Genomic DNA, 18287 nt, shown 5'->3' on the forward strand with positions numbered 1-18287 from the left:
TGTAGGGTCACTATTTGCTCCAGGTAACACTGCCGTCAACGCAGTCAGTCTAGCCACGGTCAAAACGAATGTTAGGGAGATTACTGAAGAGATGCCACTTATCCAGCAACAGATGCAATCACAGGCACTCAGGTTGCAGCATGTGGGAAGGTCTCTCCAGGACACTATTCTGGTGGTAAACACACATGCTACTCTCCTGAACAAAACCCTCCTGTTGGTAGGCAAGCTTGTAGAGGTCATGAACCATGACTAAGTCCATGTCCAATTGGTTCGATTGTTGTTGGAGGATTTTCTCCGTGAAGTTAGCTCTTCTGTGGACCACTTGGCCATGAATAGAATCCCCTCATATCTAGTGCCCCTCTCAATGGTGCACAACATATTGACCTCAGCTACCACAACCATGATAAAGCCATTACAGTCACACCTGGCCTATAGTCTGGGGTCTGCAATTCCCATGTGAAAATCATCACACCTCCAGTCGTAGCTTATCACGAACACAATCCAGATTTCTATCTCACCCCTAACCTGTTAATGTGTACTCTAACCAAAGACGTCCACTACTTGTGTCCTAGCAAACCCTTCGTCAGGGATAACACTGAGCGCCTTTGTGGCCTTAAGCCTATCACCAGCGAAGAACGCTGTGGAGCCAAACTAACAGCAAGAGGTGGAGTCACCACCACGCAAGTGGAAGTGGTATGGAATCAATGGCTGATTAACACCCCATTCACCTCCGCCACTATGATTTACGAATGCCATGACTCAACCACCAAACTGAACCTCCCCAGTCAGACAATTTTTGTTAAGGTACCAGAGGGGGCAATTATCCACATAGACGACCTAGCCCTATACCAACTTCCTGACGACAGGATAGACACAGATATTGAAATGCCTGATGCTTTTGCTAAACGTTCCCTTGAGTTACCACCAGCTATTCAAAACCAAATTCAGTACGAGGGACCGCTGACTGTTGATCTTAGAGTACTGAATGAGCCACTTTTAGCTGACCCGATTGGCTATAAGCCAAAAGATTGGTCTGTCACCCGCTCTTGGACGGTTCCGGACAGTATTTTGACTGTTACCATGATCATGATGGTCTTATTGTCCTTGGCGTGTGCACCTACTATGTACACAGGCGCACACGCGCAATTGAAGACCTAATGAGGTCTTATGCTAGGATCACCTGTGGGACGGAAGCAATTCCGATTTTCGGAAAAATGGCAATAGATTCCAAAACCCCATCAGGTGACCCATCCACAGCATCCCCAGCTTCTTCCCCAGAGTTCGCTAGGTCAGCCCTGTAGTGACAACAATGGAAGTTTTGTCATTCAGGGTGCCATTTTAGAGAGTGCCTTAACTACCCACCTTCAAGTAGGATCGCCCAAGATCTGACATTAGACAAATGTCATGATAGAGTCATTTAGCCAAAACCATGGACGTACATAGAATAGAGTCCAAGTAGATGAATAAGGTGTTTTTATTCTTACATTTTTGTATTTTCCTTTGACACTAAGGAAGTGATCTTGCCACAAACAAGTTCCCCATACGACCACCAGTTAGTGCCACAATGCCGCCCATTTGGGGAAGAAATGTAATGATGTATTGCCTGAGTGTTGCGCGTTGTTAACGTCTGTGTAAGTTACTGCCTAGATTTACAAGCCTGGACAACCGGATGACGGGCCGCAACGATGATCCACAACCAGGACATCCCGTAGTAATTTTTTTATGGTGGGTTGCAAACTTGCAGAATCCTTCCAAGGTTGAACCACTAGAGGGGGACTGTCATGACTCTCCCTGGGTGAGGATCAAAGGCCTCACATCAGCTTGGCAAATGGCTGACAACAACCAGACCCTCTTACCCACAGGGGGGCTGTGCCGGTCTTGACACCGTACTGCCATAAATTAAAGAGGAGTAGAATCTATCTGGCATTCTAGGATGGTGAAAGGAATGCCTTTTGCCGCCCAAAAACCAATGAACATTGGGACAATATATTTCAACATCCAAACGTTGGGAATGATGAGAAATGGAATATGGAAAATGAATGTCTATTTTGTGATGTCATTAAAAATTGTATAAAGACGTTATAACGAAAACATTGTGACTTGAAGAGCTTTTACACTGTGGATATCAGGCTTACATCCTTTACCTTGGGTAGAAAATATCAAGGAGGAAGACAATGTTTTCGTGAAGATAGGAATGTGATTTTAGCTTTCTAATGAAATCATAGAAATAATAATACTTTTGCCTCGTAACTAGCCACGCCCGAGGGAGCTCAGAGAGTGTGTCAGTATAACGGACATGCCCCTCTTTACAAGACTGCATAAAAGATTGAGATAAGAATTATCAGATCATACTAGACAGACCTCAAGCTGCAGCTTTTGTCCATATTGGTCCCGACCCTGAAAATAAACACGAGGTGAAGACAACAAAGTTGCCTCCACTAACAATCAATGTTACGGCTGAGTAGCTGTTCTAAGTACTGTATCTAAGAAGGTGAATTTATGTGGGACCATCCTGTTACTCTCTTCAAGCCATCGTCTACTACAGTGCTCTCATCACCCCACAGGGGATCATTGACAGAAGACCACTTCCAGAACGAGTGAAAGTAAACAGACAACTAAGAAGAAGGACATTGTGACCTCTTGTGGACAATCTGAGCCTTACATCTAAAAGGCCATCCGAAAGAGAAGGCCCAATCGACTCCTTCCCATGAAGGCCTGGGTCAAACAGAGATACATGACGAAGACCTCCAACACATAAATACATGCATTGCTTTTCTTCCCAAACGGGCGGCAGTTCAGGGCAAATTATTAGGATCGCTGTGAGCATAGGTCCATGTCTCTCTCTCTCCTCTCTCTCTCTCTCTCTCTCTCTCTCTCTCTCTCTCTCTCTCTCTCTCTCTCTCTCTCTCTCTCTCTCTCTCTCTCTCTCTCTCTCTCTCTCTCTCTCTCTCTCTCTCTCTCTCTCGCCATCTTTTGTAACAAGTGTCATATTGTGTTAGTCCGCTAGGGACCCGTTTTCATTGTATTAAGTTTCTAATCCCTACCTATACCGTGTATGTGTTTGTATCTTGTGTTATCATTTTTAATTAGTTAGTAAATAAATAATTAAATCAATGAGTGTGGTACGGAATGATCAGTAAGACCCAGGTTCGTGCAGACTTAAATAGTCTACGACTTTCAGAATGAGACTGATATGAGGTTAATTATTAATAAATGACTGTTAAATGATAAGAGATATCTAGATATCTTTAGAGTTAATTCAGGAAACGGTAACTCGTTAAACAACTTTTCCCATGGTGCCCCAAATTCCTAATGAGTTCATTGTTACATGATTAATTGAATCTAGTAACAATTAAACATAGTAGGTAATTATTCGATAAATAATAATCATCACAAATGTAAATAATGAAAGTCATGTCACAACACTGTAATACTACTTATTTACAGCTGTGTGCTTATTCATGCAAGGTTTACATGTTGGTAACTATACATGATGAGTATTAGCCATGTTATATACTTTACATATCTTGTCTACTGAGCCCCTTGGCATAGTTCTGGGTACAGTACTGTATCCAGGCCATGAGGAGTAGTCCTTACATTGTCTGCTATGTAACCTAAGATGGCTACCTAGTCATTGTTATACAACCGGTATGGCCAACTGGTAATGTCATCACACCAGGTCACTTCCTGCCGCCATGGCCTTGCTGTTGTTAACATGCTAGCTCAGCATCAGTAGCGTAGCATGCTACTGCTACTTGCTATTGTCTATACAGCCATACTGTGTGCTATAGTAACCCCACTAGCCAACACTGTTAGCCTAACCCTGCTAAAAGTCTCTGTGTGTATACTGTTTATATTTTTTGCTATGCCAGTCAATAGACTAAGGCTTATTAGCCAATTATTCCTACTGACTAGCCATCATACTATGGCTAGCCTATATCCCTGCTATTTCTTTACCGCCATTACTGCTAGCCTATATTGACATTCGTTTGGGATTGCGCTATGTATCCAAGATGGCGTAGTAGTGCGGTCGTGTATTCTGTTGTGTCCTCATGTAAATAGCCTGTTTTTTTTTGTTTGTCTTTTTTCGTATATATTTCTCTATCTCACTTTCCATCCATTAACTAAATATACTTTCTTGCAACCCGCCTCACCCAATGTGGAACGGAATCTATTATTTATTTATTTTTATCAAGAACCTACAGCTGAAACTAGCCAGCTAGCCAGCTAACTAGCTACTTGCTATTAGCCACCGTTAGCGGTCTTCACCACTGTCCGTGGCCTGCACTACCTACCAGCCAGCTCTAGCCTGGACAATTATCGGCCAGTATGCACAGCGTGCTATCGACCTAGAGCATATCGGATTTTCTGCTGGAATCACTGAATCACTGGACCTTAACACCGGACCATCACAACTAGCTAGCTGCAACCGAATGGCAGTTGTTGGCTAATCACTGTCCCGACGTACCAGTTAGCCTTGAGCTAGCCCCGAGCCCATCTCCCGGCTATCTACCTCTCTGTCAACTGGACGGGACCTCCTAGTGTTGACACGGAGCCCCGCCGATCCATCACGACTGGTCTGCCGACGTAATCGTCTGATGTGGTTTCAAGAGGCTTCCCATTGTGACGACCACGAAGATCCATCTGCTAGCCCCAGCCCGCTAGCACGTGCAATCAACAGCCGTGCCTCCTGCTCGCCTGTGCTGTAGCAGCCTACGAACTGCTCCTGGACTTACTTATTGCTGTTCACTGGACCTTATGATCACTCAGCTACACAGCTAATGCCTGCTGGACTGTTCCTTTACACGGTACCCCATCCTGTTTATCTGTTTAGCCTAAGTCCAAACTTTCGTCGCCATTACCAGTTGTTGTCTTAGCCCTCTCGAATAACACCTGTGATTTTGTTATGCCTCTCTCCCATGTCCATATGCCTAGCCTATTGCTGTTTGGGTTAGTTCTTATTATACAATTTTACTGTAGAGCCCCCAGTTCCGCTCAACCAGCCTCAGAGAGCTCCTTTGTCCCACCCCCCATACACGAGGAGACCGGCTCAATCGGTACCTCCAGTGATGCTATCTCTTTCATAGTTACCCAATGCTTAGGTGTACCTCCACTGTACTCATATCCTTCCATATCCTTGTCTGTACATAATGCCCTGAATCTATTCTAAAACGCCCGGAAATCTGACCCTTTTATTCTCTGTACCCAACGCACTAGAAGATCAGTTCTTAAAGCCTTTAGCCGTATCCTTATTCTATTCCTCCTCTGTTCCTCTGGTGATGTGGAGGTTAACCCAGGCCCTGTAGTCCCCAGTATCACTCCTACACCCCAGGCGCTATCATTTGTTGACCTCTGTAACGGTAAAAGCCTTGGTTTCTTGCATGTTAACATCAGAAGCCTCCTCCCCAAGTTTGAGTTATTCACTGCGTTAGTACACTCTGCCAACCCTGATGTTCTATCAGTGTCTGAATCTTGGCTTAGGAAGGCCACCAAAAATTCAGAAATGTCCATCCCGAACTACAACATTTTCCGTCTAGATAGAACTGCCAAAGGGGGCGGAATTGCAATCTACTGTAGAGATAGCCTGCAGAGCTCTATCATACTATCCAGGTCTGTGCCCAAACAGTTTGAGCTTCTACTTCTAAATATGTGAATTGCTTGCCCCCCATCTATCCTCAGAGTTCGTACTGCTTGGTGACCTAAACTGGGATATGCTTAACACCCCGGCCGTCCTACAATCTAAACTAGATGCCCTCTGTCTCACACAAATTATCAAGGAACCTACCAGGTACAACCCTAAATCCGTAAACATGGGCATCCTCATAGATATCATCCTGACTAATTTACCCTCTAGGGTATTTGCATCCTGTAGCACTAACTCCAAAAAAAATTGGGACACTGTAAAGTCCATGGAGAATAAGAGCACCTCCTCCCAGCTACCCACTGCACTGAGGCTAGGAAACACTGTCACCACCGATGAATCTACGATAATCGAGAATTTCAATAAGCATTTTGCTACGGCTGGCCATGCTTTCCACCATTTCGAATCCCACCGTACCTTCTCCGCTATGCAATCTGGTTTCCGAGCTGGTCATGGGTGCACCTAAGCCACGCTCAGGGTCCTAAACGATATTATAACCGCGATCGATAAAAGACAGTACTGTGCAGCCGTCTTCATCGACCTGGCCAAGGCTTTCGACTCTGTCAATCACCGCATTCTTATTGGCAGACTAAATAGCCTTGGTTTCTCAAATGACTGCCTCGCCTGGTACACCAACTACTTCTCAGATAGAGTTCAATGTGTCAAATTGGAGGGCCTGTTATCTGGACCTCTGGCAGTCTCTATGGGGGTGCCACAGGGTTCAATTCTCGGGCCGACTCTATTCTCTGTGTATATCAATGATGTCGCTGTTGCTGCTGGTGACTCTCAGATCCAACTCTACGCAGACGACACCATTTTGTATACATCTGGCCCTTCATTGGACACTGTGTTAACAAACCTCCAAACAAGCTTCAATGCCATACAAGCCTCCTTCTGTGGCCTCCAACTGCTCTTAAACGCTAGTAAAACTAAATGCATGCTCTTCAATCGAATGCTGCTTGCACCCGCCCGCCCGACTAGAATCACTACTCTCGGCGGGTCTGACTTAGAATATGTGGACAACTACAAATACCTAGGTGTCTGGTTAGACCGTAAACTCTCCTTCCACACTCACATTAAGCATCTCCAATCCAAAGTTAAATCTAGAATTGGCTTCCTATTTCGCAACAAAGCCTCCTTCACTCATGCTGCTAAACATGCCCTTGTAAAACTGACTATCCTACCGATCCTTGACTTCGGCGATGTCATTTACAGAATAGCTTCCAACACTCTACTCAGCAAATGTCTGTCACTGTCTATCACAGTGCCATCCGTTTTGTCACCAAAGCCCCATTTACTACCCACCATTGTGACCTGTACACTCTCGTTGGCTGGCCCTCACTACATATTCGTCACCAAAACCCACTGGCTCCAGGTCATCTATAAATCACTTGTAGGCAAATCCCCGCCTTATCTTAGATCACTGGTCACCATATCAACACCCACCCGTAGTATGCGTTCCAGCAGGTATATCTCACTGGTCATCCCCAAAGCCAACACCTCCTTTGGCTGCCATTCCTTCCAGTTCTCTGCTGCAAATGAATGGAACGCAAAAATCTCTGAAGCTGGAGACACTTATCTCCCTCACTAACTTTAAGCATCAGTTGTCAGAGCAGCTTACCGATCACTGCACCTGTACACAGCCCATCTGTAATTAACCCACCCAACTACCTCATCCCCATATTGTTATTTACATTGTTATTTATTTAGCTCATTTGCACCCCAGTATCTCTATTTGCACATCATCTTCTGCACATCTATCACTCCAGTGTTAATACTAAATTGTTATTATTTTGCACTATGGCCTATTTATTGCCTTACCTCCATAACTTACTACATTTGCACACACTGTATATAGATTTTCTATTGTGTTATTGACTGTTTGTTTTGTTTATTCCATATGTAACTCTGTGTTGTTGTTGTTTTTATCGCACTGCTTTGCTTTATCTTGGCCAGGTCGCAGTTGTAAATGAGAACTTGTTCTCAACTGGCTTACCTGGTTAAATAAAGGTTAAATAAAAATAAAATAAATAAATGTACTACTGCTGTGTACTACTGCTAGCATAGCACTGTTAGCATTGCTATTACAGTGAGGGAAAAAAGTATTTGATCCCCTGCTGATTTTGTACGTTTGCCCACTGACAAAGCCATGATCAGTCTACAATTTTAATGGTAGGTTTATTTTAACAGTGAGAGACAGAATAACAACAACAAAATCCAGAAAAACGCATGTCGAAAATGTTATCAATTGATTTGCATTTTAATGAGGGAAATAAGTATTTGACCCCTCTGCAAAACATGACTTAGTACTTGGTGGCAAAACCCTTGTTGGCAATCACAGAGGTCAGACGTTTCTTGTAGTTGGCCACCAGGTTTGCACACATCTCAGGAGGGATTTTGTCCCACTCCCCTTTGCAGATCTTCTCCAAGTCATTAAGTTTTCGAGGCTGACGTTTGGCAACTCGAACCTTCAGCTCCCTCCATAGATTTTCTATGGGATTAAGGTCTGGAGACTGGCTAGGCCACTCCAGGACCTTAATGTGCTTCTTCTTGAGCCACTCCTTTGTTGCCTTGGCCGTGTGTTTTGGGTCATTGTCACGCTGGAATACCCATCCACGACCCATTTTCAATGCCCTGGCTGAGGGAAGGAGGTTCTCACCCAAGATTTGACGGTACATGGCCCCGTCCATCGTCCCTTTGATGCGGTGAAGTTGTCCTGTCCCCTTAGCAGAAAAACACCCCCAAAGCATAATGTTTCCACCTCCATGTTTGACGGTGGGGATGGTGTTCTTGGGGTCATAGGCAGCATTCCTCCTCCTCCAAACATGGCGAGATGAGTTGATTCCAAAGAGCTCGATTTTGGTATCATCTGACACAACACTTTCACCCAGTTCTCCTCTGAATCATTCAGATGTTCATTGGCAAACTTCAGATGGGCCTGTATATGTGCTTTCTTGCACAGCGGGCGCTGCAGGATTTCAGTCCTTCACGGCGTAGTGTGTTACCAATTGTTTTCTTGGTGACTATGGTCCCAGCTGCCTTGAGATCATTGACAAGATCCTCCCGTGTAGTTCTGGGCTGATTCTTCACCGTTCTCATGATCATTGCAACTCCACGAGGTGAGATCTTGCATGGAGCCCCAGGCCGAGAGAGATTGACAGTTATTTTGTGTTTCTTCGATTTGCGAATAATCGCACCAACTGTTGTCACCTCCTCACCAAGCTGCTTGGCGATGGAATTGTAGCCCATTCCAGCCTTGTGTAGGTCTACAATCTTGTCCCTGACATCCTTGGAGAGCTCTTTGGTCTTGGCCATGGTGGAGAGTTTGGAATCTGATTGATTGATTGCTTCTGTGGACAGGTGTCTTTTATACAGGTAACAAACTGAGATTAGGAGCACTCCCTTTAAGAGTGTGCTCCTAATCTCAGCTCGTTACCTGTATAACAGACACCTGGGAGCCAGAAATCTTTCTGATTGAGAGGGGGTCAAATACTTATTTCCCTCATTAAATGCAAATCAATTTATAACATTTTCGACATGCGTTTTTCTGGATTTTTTTGTTGTTATTCTGTCTCTCACTGTTCAAATAAACCTACCATTAAAATTATAAACTGATCATTTCTTTGTCAGTGGGAAAACGTACAAAATCAGCAGGGGATCAAATACCTTTTTCCCTCACTGTATATAGTCATTAGTGCCATTATGTAATACATGCTCTGTATTCTCTTCTGTCCAGAAAATCACCAATCACCATCACTATCACTTTCATTATTATCCTCTTCCTGTTTTGTGTGTGTGTGTGCCTGTCTGTCTGGTAATAAACGTGTGGACGTATCTGTTCTCTAACCGGGACTCCAGGACAGTTGTACCTATTATCTAAACCGGCACCTCTTTCGGAGACCGCTCTTTTTCAATGAGGATACCTGGACCACCTACTGAGATGTGCCTTTTGTTAAGTAAATCAGGTGATAAATGAGGTGAAAAGGAGCCTGGAGTGTGGAGCATTATTATAATTATGTCACTCTCACAGTAACACTGTTATCAACCTGTTAATTGCAGAACCATGTTTCAACACAACATCTCTGTCAGGCCATGTCCCAAACCCTCTTTTTGTACACTTTCCACACATGACTGTCCATCCACTCATCCATTCTCTGGCCTCATGTGACCTTTGACCCTGGTCTGATCCCTATGGCTGTAACTCTAATCTGACAGAAATGAATGACTCCGCACTGTGCTGGCTCCTCTGGCTCCTCTGGCCTCCCTGTGTCAGCAGCTTATTGACCTGTAAAATAAAAGCGCCACCTCAGGCTCAGTGCCGATGCTTCCGTAACTGAGACCCAAGCATCTCATAGATAAGACACAGAAAGTTTTTTTTTTTTTTTTGCCAGAATGGCAACTTCCTCCCCTTAGCATCAGCTCTCACAGTAATTGTCTTGTCCTAGGGTGGAAGGTGTTTTGTGGATTGCTGCTGATGTCCTCGATTGTACTGACGAAACAGAATTTTCTACAGTTCTATTACCAAATTTCTCTATTAGGGAATAGGGTCAATGTGTACACTCTCGTTCCTATTCTATCCATGCATGGATAGAATAGGAACATATCACACATATCTGAAAACCGAATCCACTGTTATTGATAACAGGTTATTAGTGTGAGTTTGGCATGGAGACAGTACTGTGTAAGGGATATTGAGGTGTATGGGAAAAGTTACGTTGGCCTATCCGTTGTACTTTTAAAGGCACTTGATCAGCAGGTTTTCAGTGCAGGGAGAGATTAAATGGTCTCAATTGACTGTTGTGTCATTATTGGCTTTAAAGCCATCTAGTAAATCACCTAGATTGATCAATGCAGTCAAGTTCAGACTCTGAGTTTATTGCAAGCTCAGGAAGAAATATCAATCTAAGTAATGCTAGATGCCTGCAGTGTAATGATATTTAGCTTCAAAAAGTTAATGGTCCAAGCACACACCTTACCTATCAAGCTGACGTTTATCTCTCAACACTTTCTGCCCACCCCAAGTCCTATATGATATAGTTTTGTTTTTAAGATAAACTACATGACCAAAAGTATGTGGACACCTGCTTGTCGAACATCTCCTTCCAAAATCATGGCCATTTGCTACTATAACAGCCTTCACTGTTTGGGGGAAGGATTTCCACTATATGTTGGAACATTGCTGCTGGGTCTTGCTTCCTTTCAGCCACAAAACCATTAGTGAGGTCGGGCACTGATGTTGGGCGATTAGGCCTGGCTCGCAGTCGGCGTTCCAATTCATCCCAAAGGTGTTCGATGGGGTTGAGGTTAGGGCTCTGTGCAGGCCAGTCAAGTTCTTCCACAACGATCTCGACAAACCATTTCTGTATGGACCTCGCTTTGTGCACGGGGGCATTGTCATGCTGAAATAGGAAAGGGCCTTCCCCAAACTGTTGCCACAAAGTTGGAAGCACAGAATCATCTAGAATACCATTGTATGCTGTAGCATTAAGAATTCCCTTCACTGGAACTAAGGGGCCTCTACCGAACCATGAAAAACAGCCACAGACCATTATTCCTCCTCCACCAAACTTTACAGGTGGCAGGTAGCATTCTCCTGGCCTCCGTCAAACCCAGATTTGTCCGTCGGACTGCCAGAAGCGTGATTCATCACTCCAGAGAACGAGTCCCCTGCTCCAGAGTCCAATGGCGGCGAGCTTTACACCATTCCAGCCGACGCATGGCATTGAGCATGGTGATCTTAGACTTGTGTGCGGCTGCTCGGCCATGGAAACACATTTCATGAAGCTCCTGACGAACAGTTATTGTGCTGACATTGCTTCCAGAGGCAGTTTGGAACACGGTAGTGAGTGTTGCAACCGAGGACAGGCGATTTTTACGCGCTACGCGCTTCAGCACTCGGTGGTCCCGTTCTGTGAGCTTGTGTGGCCTACCACTTCGCGGCTGAACCGTTGTTGCTCCTTGACGTTTCCACTTCACAATAACAGCACTTACAGTTGACCGGGGCAGCTCTAGCATGGCAGAAATTTGACGAACTGACTTGTTGGAAAGGTGGCATCCTATGACTGTGCTACGTTGAAAGTCACTGAGCTCTTCACTAAGGCCATTCTACTGCCAATGTTTGTCTATGTAGACTTCATGGCTGTGTGCTTGATTTTATAAACCTGTCAGCAACAGGTGTGGCTGAAATAGCTGAACCCACTAATTTGAAGGTGTGTCCACATACTTTTGTATAAAGTGCATTCAGAAAGTATTCAGACCCCTTCACTTTTTCCACATTTTGTTACGTTACAGCTTTATTCTAAAATGGATTAAATAAATCATCTACACACAATTCCCCATAATGACAAAATGAAAACAGGTTTGTGGAAATGTTTGCTAATTTATTAAAAAATAAAAAACAGAAATACCTTATTTACATAAGTATTCAGAACCTTTGCTGTGAGACTCGAAATTGAGCTCAGGTGAATCCTGTGGTAAATTAAATTGATTGGACATGATTTGGAATGGCACACACCTGTCTATATAAGGTCCGACAGTTGACAGTGCATGTCAGAGCAAAAACCAAGCCATGAGGTCGAAGGAATTGTCCGTAGAGCTCCGAGACAGTATTTTGTCGAGGCACAGATCTGGGGAAGGGTACCAAAAAATGTCTGCAGCATTGAAGGTCCCCAAGAACACAGTGGCCTCCATCATTCTTAAATGGAAGAAGTTTGGAACCACCTAGACTCTTCCTAGAGCTGGCAGTCCGGCAAAACTGAGCTCATCACCTGGCCAATACCATCCCTACGGTGAAGCATGGTGGTGGCAGCATCATGCTGTGGGGATGTTTTTCAGCGGCAGGGACTGGGAGACTAGTCAGGATCGAGGGAAAGATTAATGGAGCAAAGTACAAAGAGATCCTGGATGAAAACCTGCTCCAGAGCGCTCAGGACCTCAGACTGGGTTGAACGTTCACCTTCCAACAGGACAACGACCCTAAGCACACAGCCAAGACATAGCAGGAGTGGCTTCGGGACAAGTCTCTGAATGTCCTTGAGTGGCCCAGCCAGAGCCCGGACTTGAACCCGATAGAACATCTCTGGAGAGACCTGAAAATAGCTGTGCAGAGACGCACCCCATCCAACCTGACAGAGCTTGAGAGGATTTGCAGAGAAGATTAGGAGAAACTACCCAAATACAGGTGTGCCAAGCTTGTAGCGTCATACCCAAGACTCTAGGCTTTAATCACTGCCAAAGGTGCTTCAACAAAGTATTGAGTAAAGGGTCTGAATACTTAAATAAATGTGATATTTCTGTGTATTTTTATTTTATTTCTTAGCAATAATTTCTAAAAACCTGTTTTTGCTTTGTCATTATGGGGTATTGTGTGTAGATTGATGAGGGAAAAAAACAATTTAATCAATTCTGACACAATGTTTACCTCTTTGGGATATTTATTAAGTACATATGCTTTTAAATATGATGGTATTGTACAGTATATTTTACTCATTTGGTTTTGAACAATGACTTCAAAGTAAACAATGGGGATTCAAATCACAAGTACAATATCTATCAATAGAAACACACAATCAAAAACAACGAATGTAAAAAAAAAGTCATAAAAACAACTAATAAAAACATTTTCTATTGACGTGGATGTTAAAGGGAAGAAAAGAAGGAAGAAAAGATCCACAATTCTCATGTGAATAATGGAATAAGCCCTAGATTTAGTTGCCAAGTTGCAGAAACATCGGAGACATTGGAATGCAAATTTGACCCATTGATTCAATTCTAAATGCTTCAGTCTTAAGGTATGAAATACACTGGGCGATGCGCTAGCTGGGAGTGATCAAACAAAACAAGCTGTATTGTCTGGAAACACTCCACAGCAAGAGGGAAACACCATTAACAGACCTCCTAGGAAAATAAAATATTTCGATTTATGATGCCACAGCTGAAAATAATGCCAATGCAATCATGACTGGAATCTGACGATCAATCATAACGATACATGTTCCTCCTGAGGGTGATAAACCCTAGTTCCAGTTTCTTAATTGCTTTACGAGCGAACCTACTTATCAAACAGCTTTTTACTGTTCAAATGTGTATATTACAGCGTACAGGACATGAGACATGAGAGGACTATTAAGGGTTTGGACTGCTACAGCAACTGGACAATATAGAGAGTATAACACTATCAATAAAAACTGAAATAGCTAAATCATAGGAAATATCAAGATATATCCTGAATTTAACCATAATTTATGGATACAGCAATCAATAATAAGTTACGCATAATAATTTCACAAAGATATCCGTAGTGATCCCTTGATTCTTGAACCCCAAACCCTCCCTCCAGGACTCCCCCTCCCCTCTACCCCCCCCCCCCCCCCACTCTCCCTCAGTTGAGTCCATAACAGTGTGGTTTGATTGACATGCAAGACCAAGCCCCCAACTGGTGCAGTCCCAGCCTATAGGAGACAGAGCTGCCCGGCCCTGTCCTGCCCACTCTAGGACTTCACTTCCTGCTTCTTCTTGCTCTGGAACTTCCTGAACTGTGATTGGATGGCCACAGCAGCCTTCTCCGTCTCCGGGGCCTTCATGTCGATGTCCGCGAAGTCCTCCTCAGGAGCATCCTTCTTAGAGTCATCTGTAGGAATGGAGAGATGGTGATAGACCGGAAGAGAGAGTGGGACAGCATAGAGCAAATTGGGGTCACTCCATTTCAATTGGGGTCACTCCATTTCATCCTTACATCATGAAGTGAAAAGCTCATTTTTTATATATATTTTTTTCAGTTTTCAATTCATGAATTGACTGAAATGTTTTTGAAATGGAATTGACCTCACCTCTGGCATTCACTAGTCTTCCTAGGAAAGAAACCTAAGACCTGTATCACCAACAGTAAGAATCAGTATCACCAACAGTGCTCTGCTGCCTCCCTTAGAACAATGTGGATTATCCCATGATGTCGGCCTGCTGTTTCTTCTTCAGATTGTCTCTCTTTTCTTTCAGGGTTTAACCTTGGTCTTTTGTTAACAGCTTTAGAACGTGCCTAAGTCTGTAGAAATGAGTTTGATTTGAATTCAATTCAATAGATTATGTTTAAGAAGCAACCTTTTATAAACATATACACAGGATAAACAGTCAAATATGAAGCAAGGCAAGGCCTTTCTAATCTCTCATACATATACTGTACATGGTGTCAAGTCCTCTATTCATCCAGGAGGATTTCATTGTCTAACTCCCCTTTCATTATTCATACATTGCCCCCTTTAATCCAGAAGACAAAATAAATGTACGGTAATGAGTATACATCAGAATATAAAAATGTTCATTTACTTACAAACGTAATGTTAAACGTTTATTTAATAAATAGATAATTGCAGCCAAAATGCCAGCAAAGACAAAGTGGGTTCAGGTCAGTCCCCATGCTAGATACCAAAGAGTGAATATTTTGTGAATATTAAGCCTTGATTGCTTAAATATTAGGGGTGAACATACAGAATTGGATTTGTGAAGTGACTGTGAGTGGCCTAACAAGCAATAGTGGGTCCAATTTCAGTAGTGGTGGAAAAAGTACCCAATTGTCATACTTGAGTAAAAGTATAGATACCTTATTAGAAAGTTACTCAAGTAAAAGTTAAAGTCAGACAGTAAAATACTACTTGAGTAAAAGTCTAAAAGTATTTGGTTTTAAATTCACTTAAGTATCAAAAGTAAATGTAATTGCTAAAAAACTTAAGTATCAAAAGTAAAAGTATAAATCATTTAAAATTCCTATTATTTAGCAAAGCAGACGGCACAATTGTCTTGTTTTTTTAAACTTTCAGATAGCCAGGAGCAAACTCCAACAATCGTTATTTACAAAAGATGCATTTGTGTTTAGTGAGTCCGCCAGACCAGAGGCAGTAGGGATGACCACGTGTTCTCTTGATAAGTGTGTGAATTTGACTACTTTCCTGTCCTGCTAAGCATTAAAAATGTAATGAGTACTTTTGGTTGTCAGGGAAAATGTATGGAGTAAAAAGTACAATATTTTCTTTAGGAATGTAGTGAAGTAAAAGTAAAAGTTGACCCCCCACTTTTCCATACCCTAGGTATAGCTGAACTGACGCCACTGGTTGGAGCTGATGACGCTGAGATTTATGCTGCTAAGGGACACTGGGACAATGATTGATGAAAGTCTCAGAACATCTAGGTGAGAGCACTCAGTATAGAGGGGTATTACAATAGCTGCAATCCAGACTACATGAAATCCCCACTACCACGTGTATATAATCCACCAAATTTGATCTAACCTGCAATGGAACACGACTACAATAAAACATAGCCAATATAATTCCCTATGGTAAATGTATTGTACACGTATTCTATCAACTTAAACTTAGGCATTGAAATATGACCATAGTGGGCAAATTCTAGTTGCTTAGGTTACTAAAACATTTAAAGGTTAAAACAAATAAAGTAGAACTTCGCAAATGCCAAATACATTTTATTCACACCTCAATCAAATTCACACATTCAATCGACTACAGCTATGGTAACTGGATAGATCATTCAATCATTAAAGACACTCAGGGCACAGCTGATGGGTAGTATGTATGGGACTTCACATACAGCTTATACATTTCTTTTGAATTTTTCAACCCTATGATCCTATCACAAAGTTATATATATATGACTAAATTAATCACATTGATCTAATCTACATTATTGTAAAGTTAAACTTCAGAGGTAATGAGAAACATTTACATTATTTGGTCCAGAATCAATTTTTCATCTAGTCACATTCACTTTACCCGGATAGCTGAATTCTACACTTAACGTCATTTCTGGATATCAAAGTATCCTGCCAAGTATTGCAAGCCTAATTTTACTGTCTCTAACTCCGGGGATTTGAATTACATTATCATGACAACAATACCATGCCCTAGTTTTGAAAGTAGGTCTTTCTGCGATTCCCTGGCTTGAATGTGCCCAAGGTGGATCGAGAGTCTTTATTTATTACTTAATCATGGCGTCTTTTCATTCATTAAAAAACACAAAAGAGAGCTAGTCAAGACAAATTATCTGTCAAGTTCTGCCATTCAGTTCTCCATGAGTAGAAGTGGAGACTGTGGACTCTCACTCAATGTGTTCTATGACTCTCACTCAAAGTGGTCATATGTACCAACATGGATGGAGTTTTCAGTCATGAATATTAGTTATACAGTACAGTAGGTCTACATGATGTATGGTTGTACACTATGTTGTGTATTTTGTCATATTTGTCCTATATAAATCATGTACACACCTTGTCCAGAAGGTTTGCTGTTTCCACTCATGGCTCCAGATCCTTGTCTCTGCAAAAGAAGAGAAAGAAAGTGATCAATATTCCTCCTTCAATACTATACATATAGGGCAAAACTTAGAGGTAGACCAGTAGCCAGAATGTAGCTGGTTCAAATCCTGGGCCGGTTGGAGAAAAAGTGGGAATTGAACTCATACATGCATACATGTGTGAGCTTCAACTACATGAGAAAGAGTGTGTTCTAAAGTAGCAGCTGAGCAGCAGAGACTTCTGCTCTGTGGAAGAAGCACACCCTCCCCATCCTGCACATCACATCACTACCTGAATTATTAATCCATGGCTTTCAATGAATTTCAAACACAGCAGCTCAGCTTTGATGTTAGTCAGGCTGCTGAGGAGGGAAAACACAACAAAAAAACGTCAGCTTCCTCCATTTTCTCAGTTCTCGTATAAAAGCCAGAGGAAGGAAGGCAAACTCATTTCGAGGCTTTGCCATCTGTCTCACTGTTAGTGTGGAAAAAATCACAAAGATTCACTGGGGTGTTGAGATGGCTTCCTTGCTTGGTCTCATCTGTCTGTGTTATATTCTGTCACATGGTGTGAGATTGATACTGTGGCTCACCAGAGGCTACTACCACCCTATGGTGATGCTACTACCACCCTCCCTTACTCTCTCCATCTCTTTTCCTTTCCCCCTCACTCCATTTCTACCTCTCTTTTCCTCTCGCCCTCTTTTCTCTTTCTTTCTCCTCTTTCCTCTCTTCCAGTCTCTTCCTGTCTATAATATGAGCTGCTCAGTATGTGTAGGTAATCCTTTCTAACGCTGCTTTTTTGAAAGATATCACGAATAACTGCAAAAGTGTTGCTAAGGCTCTCCACTTTCTGGAGGACTGAGTTTTGAAATCAGTGGAATGCTCGGTGGAAGCAGAGTATGATAGCTAAGGAGATGGAGAAAATTCAGGCGTTTGATTGCAAATGCTGAGGGAGTCGAAAAGAGAACACAGAAGGCTATTGTATAAAACACCTGTCTCCGGATGATATCTTCAAACTAAGGGCAACCATGGTATCGGTGACAGAGAGGGAGAAGTGCTCATCCATGTATACGGGTAAGAGAGTCTAGCTAGCTACATTTTCAGATGCTATACATTTCTAATTTTGTCAGAAAGTCATTTTCATTGCAAGTTAAAGCGTTAGCTAGCTAGCTTATGTTAGCTGGCTGGCTCGCTAGCTAATGTTACGTTTATGATCTGTGTAGTAATGTTATTCATATCTCAGAGCCATTTGCATTAATAGTTATAGCCTAATGTTAGCTAGCTAGTTGACATTTAACTTAGTTGGTTAGTTTTAACTACCTGTAGATTCATGTAGGGTAGT

The sequence above is a fragment of the Coregonus lavaretus genome (assembly GCF_964263955.1).
Source record: "Coregonus lavaretus genome assembly, chromosome: 15".
NCBI classification, from domain to species: Eukaryota; Metazoa; Chordata; class Actinopteri; order Salmoniformes; family Salmonidae; genus Coregonus; species Coregonus lavaretus.